The sequence below is a fragment of the Gopherus flavomarginatus genome, chromosome 2, assembly GCF_025201925.1.
Source record: "Gopherus flavomarginatus isolate rGopFla2 chromosome 2, rGopFla2.mat.asm, whole genome shotgun sequence".
NCBI classification, from domain to species: Eukaryota; Metazoa; Chordata; order Testudines; family Testudinidae; genus Gopherus; species Gopherus flavomarginatus.
The window spans coordinates 293,731,739-293,738,424 of record NC_066618.1 but is presented as its reverse complement, the minus strand read 5'-3'; the positions used below and the strand labels follow the sequence as shown (position 1 = coordinate 293,738,424).

Sequence of the window (6,686 nt, the reverse complement as noted above, 5' to 3'; positions counted from 1 at the left end):
TAGCTCAGTCATTTGAGCATTGGCCTCCTAAACCCAGCATTGTAAATTCAATCATCAAGGGGGCCACTTAGGGATCTAGGGCAAAAATCAGCACTTGGTCCTGCCAGTGAAGGCAGGGGGCTGGACTCAATGACCTTTCAGAGTCCCTTCCAGTTCTGTGAGATATAGGTATATCTCAGTATATTTATATTTATTTATTTTAATGTGTTAGGGGCCTCACTTTGGGAGCAGAAAACAATCTGAGTTCTACCCCGCACTGTGAAGTTCCTAGTGGCTGTGGTGTGCAGCATGAGGACAGTTATGAAGTCCTCAGTGGCTGGGAATTTGTCCCAGTGCTGTTCCTATTTATACAGAAGGATCAACAGAGGTAGAAAGAAGCTAAAGGATTTGCCCAAAATCCCACCACAAGTCGGTGGCAATTGGGAATAGAACTCAGAAAATGTTTGTTTTAGCCCCATGCTCTCATAACTATACAGCAATCATTGCCCAGTCTTAGACTACAAAGCATCAGAAATGTGCAAAGATGAGCTTCCACTCCACTTCTCCTGAGCAAGAAAATTGCATGTGCAGCTTATGAAAAACTCAGCTTTTCTCGGATGCGATGGTGTCACAACTTGGCAGGCCAGATGAACTGAAAGCACTGGGTTGGAGACTAAGAAAAAGACATAATCAAGATTTTTCGATGCTTTTCCTCCAATTTGTCCAGTGTACTTGAGGGTCTTAAAGTTCAGCTTATGGCAATCTGGTTTGTTGACTACAATTGAAAAAGCAATTCAGCTGGCGCTTCTGACAGAACAGAGGCTTCTGTTTTGCCTCATGGTTTAAGTGTAACGCGAGTGGGAAATGGTATCTGTTCTGAGTTTTCCTTCTGAAGACCCTAAACACCTTCTGTAAACCTCCAATTAGGGTTGCCAGACTTCCAGTTTTTGACTGCAACGTCTGGTCGATAAGGGACACTGGTGTCTCCCCTCAGCACTGTTGACCAGGCTGTTAAAAGTCTGCTCTGTGGCGCAGTGTGGCTAAGGCAGGCTCTCTGCCTGCCCTGGCTTTGACCAGATCCCTGGAGGTAGCCGGCATCTCTGGCCCCTAGGTTTAGGGGCAATCAGGAAAGCTCCGCATGCTGCCCATGCACCATAGCTAGATGTCTACGCTGTGAGTGCGGGAGGGTGAAGAGAAAGGAACTCTGCCTATACAGGCGTAAACTGTGGCCTAGGTACTTGGAAACAGGCGTGGTAGATGAAAATAGTGGCAAGTGGTGCTTTAAATGCAGCAGACTTCCAGCGGCCAGTCTTGCACGAATGGAGGGAAACATGGCGGTGGCCAGAGTGGGCGCTCTAAAGAAGAGCATGTAACCGAGGAAACAAAAGCCCACTCCTTCGAGCCGCAGTTGAACCAGCGACCTAAGGTTTCTAAGGGGAACGAAGTCTACAGTCCTCAACTCTACCAGTTGAGTTATCAAAGGAAGACAGGAGCAAAGGGACATGAGTCACTCAAGGTGTCAGGCAGAACTGCCACTGGCACTTATGCATAATTATAGACTTGCCTCTGCCCAGCACTTGAAAGGAATAAGCGACACACACCTAGCCCTTCATCCTCACGGCTGCCCCGGGGGCTGGGCAGCAGCCTAGTTTACCCTCAATTCACCCACCAGGAAGCCAGCACACAGCTACCGCTCAAAGGCTCCCTAACAGGCATGGCACGAAGACAAGGCCGCAAGGTAAGAAAGGAACGCCGGGGGCACGACGCTAGCCCTGCCTGCTAGCCGGGACGCCGCATCCTCCCCCTGACCCGCAAGGGACCCGGGATTGTCTCAAGCATGTGCACCACAGTGTTGGGACCCCAGCCCTGATTCCCACTCAGAACAGGGACGGTGGTGCAATGGAAAACATGTTCAGGGCCTCCTGCCTGGCTTCAACGGGGCCTTTTAAACCACAACATTTTCATAGTCCATTCCCCTTCCCCTTCGTCAATTATTGACACATTCCCACTCGTACCCTTTCACACCCGACTCGGCCTCCCACGCCTATCTCAGGAAAAACAAACGCAAAGCGACTAGCAACAGAAAAGAACTCACACACACACACATGCACACACTCCTGACAGAGAAGTTGCCCCTTTTGCTCCCTCGGGACAAAAGGCTTACCGCCAAGCCAAGCACGGACCACAACGCTCCTTTGTGTGCAGACGGGCAGGGATGAGAACAGGAGAAAGAGCAACAGCCTGGAGAATGCGGGCATCGATCCCACTACCTCTCGCAAGCTAAGCGAGCGCTCTACCATTTGAGCTAATTCCCCATGCCCACACCAGGAGACCTGCCCCCTCCTCCACGCACTGTCAACTCAGCGCAAACCCCATCCAGCGATCGCTTTGTGACGTTATTGATATAAACTGGGACCATATAGAACATGGGTTGCAACCAAGGTCTTGTAGTGGCACCAGATCCTATGTAAAGGGGGTCATATAAGGTATCTAAGACCAGGTTACGGGTTACTGGTTATGATTATGCTGTCTTTATGTCTGTATCATGTTGTAGTTGAAGTTATGAATATTGGCTGTATACTGTCTATATTTCAAACTTGCGCTGTGTTACTGGGAAAGATCCCAGACAAGTGGGTGTTAGCTCTGCTTAGCCTGCTTGATGGCCCATTAATGACCATCAGCTACACAATCGACCCATTGAGAGGAGGCAGATACGCCTTGTGACTCAGCAAAGTATGCAGGGACTTGTCCATGTGACTCCAAACTCCATTTTGCTGTAATTTTCCACAGTAAGAACAAAGAAGTGTTCTTACACCTGCAAGTGCCTATCTAAGGCTGATGCCTCACCTCCATCTGGTCTTCAATTCTGCTTTTTATCTCTGGAGGGACTTTGCTACAAACTGAAGCTCTACACAAAGGACTGATGACCCATCCCAGCGGGGGATGTTCTCCAGAGACTTGATTTCAACCTGCAGTTTACTCCGCCCTCACCTCTACCTTTTTCCCTTTATGACTAAACCTTTAGATTTTAGATTCTAAAGGATTGGCAACAGCGTGATTTGTGGGTAAGATCTGATGTGTCTATTGACCTGGGTCTGGGGCTTGGTCCTTTGGGATCGAGAGAACCTTTTTCTTTTACTGGGGTGTTGGTTTTCATAACCATTCATCCCCAAGACGAGTGGCACTGGTGGTGATACTGGAAGACTGGAGTGTCTAAGGAAATTGCTTGTGTGACTTGTGGTTAGCCAGTGGGGTGAAACCGAAGTCATTTTTGTCTGGCTGGTTTGGTTTGCCCTAGAGGTGGAAAAACCCCAGCCTTGGGCTGTGTCATAAACAGATAGCTAAGGGTTAATGTCTCTTTCACCTGAAGCACCTGACCAGAGGACCAATCAGGAAACTGGATTTTTTCAACTCTGGGTGGAGAAAAGTTTGTGTCTGAGTCTTTGTCTGTCTGCCTGCTTTTCTCTCAGCTTTGAGAAGTGATTTCTGTTTTCTAATCTTCTGTTTCCAAGTGTGAGTACCAAACATGGTTTTGTTGTTTTTGTATTTACATGTCTATAGTGGCTGGAGTGCTTTGATTTGTATTCTTTTTGAATAAGGCTGTTTATTCAATATTCTTTTAAGCAATTGACCCTGTATTTGTCACCTTAATACAGAGAGACCATTTTTATGTATTTTTCTTTCTTTTTATATAAAGCTTTCTTTTTAAGACCTGTTGGAGTTTTTCTTTAGTGGGGAAACTCCAGGGAATTGGGTCTGCAGCTCACCAGGGAATTGGTGGGAGGAAGAAATCAGGGGGAGATCTGTGTGCGTTGGATTTGCTAGCCTGATTTTGCATTCCCTCTGGGTGAAGAGGAAAGTGCTTTTGTTTCCAGGACTGGAATTACAGAGGGTGGACTCCCTCTGCTTGAATTCACGGAGGTTGCTTCTGTGTATCTCTCCAGGAGCACCTGGAGGGGGGAAGGGAAAAAGGATTATTTCCCTTTGTTGTGAGACTCAAGGGATTTGGGTCTTGGGGTCCCCAGGGAAGGTTTTTGTGGGGACCAGAGTGCCCCAAAACACTCTAATTTTTTGGGCGGTGGCAGCCGTACCAGGTCCAAGCTGGTAACTAAGCTTGGAGGTTTTCATGCTAACCCCCATATTTTGGACGCTAAGGTCCAAAGCTGGGACTAAGTTATGACAGGCTGTGACTGCCCTGTTTGAGCAATTGGTCCTGAATTGGCACTCCCAGTTGGGTCCCGCCAGAACCGCATCGTCACACGCTTCACACCGCAAAACAAACTACCTTTATGCTTGCACACCCCCTCGGAATGGACCTCCGCTCAACAAGGACACCTGGCATAGCAAAGAACGCTGCTCCCCTTTCTTGCCTTTCAACCAAATACACCTTTCCAGAGACCATCACAGAAACTCACACACGCCCAGGCTTTGCACTCCCACACACACCTAACGCCTCTGCTCATGACAACAAGAAGAGCAAAAACGGCAAAGGAAAGGGGACGAGTTGCCTCCCTGCCCGCCTAGGCCGAGGACAGCAAAGCTTCGGATTATCTACGCATAGCCCGGCAGCTCCTTGCCAGAAAGTCCGCCAGATCAGGCTTGTAGCAATTCTCCGCCAGAAGCCTTTTACACACTCTGTGCAGTCACGGTTGCCCAAAGAAATCCCAGCTCTACCAATGGGATGGACAAAAGCCCAAAACGGAAAGAAATGGAACCGCTCCCTCACGCTACTCCATAAACTGAGCTCTGTGACGCTGGGGAAAGATGGACAAAGAGAGAGCAAACCACTGAAACGCACACATTGCTACAACGGGGAGCATAATAGCCCGCTTTCAGCAGCGCACACAATCAGTTGAGCCTGAAGGACAAGGCACTCTCAGCCACTAAAGGGCCTTTCCTATCCCCCCACCCTACGTTAGCCCACTCTCTGCCACCAGAAACTACGTCCCCGCGGCACCTCTGCCCCATGCAAAAAAAAAACAGAGACGACTTGGGGACATAGCTACGGCCGGTCTCTGTTAAGAACAAAGGCGCCCCGCTACCAGGGTGAGAAATGCCACTCCGAAGCCCGAGATCCATAGCTAGATGTCTACGCTGTGAGTGCGGGAGGGTGAAGAGAAAGGAACTCTGCCTATACAGGCGTAAACCGTGGCCTAGGTACTTGGAAACAGGCATGGTAGATGAAAGTAGTGGCAAGTGGTGCTTTAAATGCAGCAGACTTCCAGTGGCCAGTCTCGTCGCACGAATGGAGGGAAACATGGCGGTGGCCAGAGTGGGCGCTCTAAAGAAGAGCATGTAACCGAGGAAACAAAAGCCCACTCCTTCGAGCCGGAGTTGAACCAGTGACCTAAGGATTCCCAGGGGAACAAAGCCTACAGTCCTCCGCTCTACCAGCTGAGCTATCGAAGGAAGACAGGAGCAAAGGGACACGAGTCACTCAAGGTGTCAGGCAGAACTGCCACTGGCACTTACGCATAATTATAGGCTTGCCTCTGCCCAGCCCTTGAAAGGAATAAGCGACACACACCTAGCCCTTCATCCTCACGGCTGCCCCGGGGGCTGGGCAGCCGCCTAGTTTACCCTCAATTCACCCACCGGGAAGCCCGCACACAGCTACCGCTCAAAGGCTCCCTAACAGGCCTGGCACGAAGACAAGGCCGCAAGGTAAGAACGGAACGCCGGGGGCGCGACGCTAGCCCTGCCTCCTAGCCGGGACACCGCATCCTCCCCCTGACCCGCAAAGGACCCAGGATTGTCTCAAGCACGCGCAGCACAATGTTGGGATCCCAGCCCTGATTCCCACTCAGAACAGGGACGGTGGTGCAATGGAAAACATGTTCAGGGCCTCCTGCCTGGCTTCAACGGGGCCTTTTAAACCACAACATTTTCACAGTCCATTCCCCTTCCCCTTCGTCAATTATTGACACATTCCCGCTCATAGCCTTTCACGCCTGACTCGGCCTCCCACGCCTACCTCAGGAAAAACAAATGCAAAGCGACTGGCAACAGAAAAGAACTCACACACACACACACACACACACACACTCCTGAAAGAGAAGTTGCCCCTTTTGCTCCCTCGGTACAAAAGGCTTACCGCCAAGCCAAGAGCGGACCGCAATGCTCCTTTCTGCGCAGACATAAATGGTGCAGGTGGGTGGGGATGAGAACAGGAGAAAGAGCAACAGCCTGGAGAATGCGGGCATCGATCCCACTACCTCTCGCATGCTAAGCGAGCGCTCTACCATTTGAGCTAATTCCCCATGCCCACACCACACACCCTGCCCCCTCCGCCACGCACTGTCAACTCAGCACAAACCCCATCCAGCGATCGCTTTGTGACGTTATTGATATAAACTGGGACCATATAGAACATGGGTTGCAACCAAGGTCCTGTAGTGGCACCAGATCCTATGTAAAGGGGGTCATATAAGGTCTCTAAGACCAGGTTACGGGTTACTGGTGATGATTGTGCTGTCTCTATGTCTGTATCATGTTGTAGTTGAAGTTATGAATATTGGCTGTATACTGTCTATATTTCAAACTTGCGCTGTGTTACTGGGAAAGATCCCAGACAAGTGGGTGTTAGCTCTGCTTAGCCTGCTTGATGGCCCATTAATGACCATCAGCTACACAATCGACCCATTGAGAGGAGGCAGATACGCCCTGTGACTCAGCAAAGTATGCAGGAACTTGCCCATGTGATTCCA

The 6,686-nt window shown here is 50.0% G+C and overlaps 2 non-coding genes across 2 annotated transcripts; both read right to left on the bottom strand.

The window, feature by feature from the left end:
* Window positions 1-5,298: 5,298 nt before the first annotated feature.
* On the bottom strand, window positions 5,299-5,388 carry TRNAY-GUA (transfer RNA tyrosine (anticodon GUA)). Its single transcript is given in 2 exon segments — window positions 5,299-5,334; window positions 5,352-5,388. It is a non-coding gene; the product is annotated as a tRNA-Tyr (tRNA).
* Window positions 5,389-6,166: 778 nt separating this feature from the next.
* TRNAA-AGC (transfer RNA alanine (anticodon AGC)) lies at window positions 6,167-6,239 on the bottom strand. Its single transcript has one exon. It is a non-coding gene; the product is annotated as a tRNA-Ala (tRNA).
* Window positions 6,240-6,686: the final 447 nt, after the last annotated feature.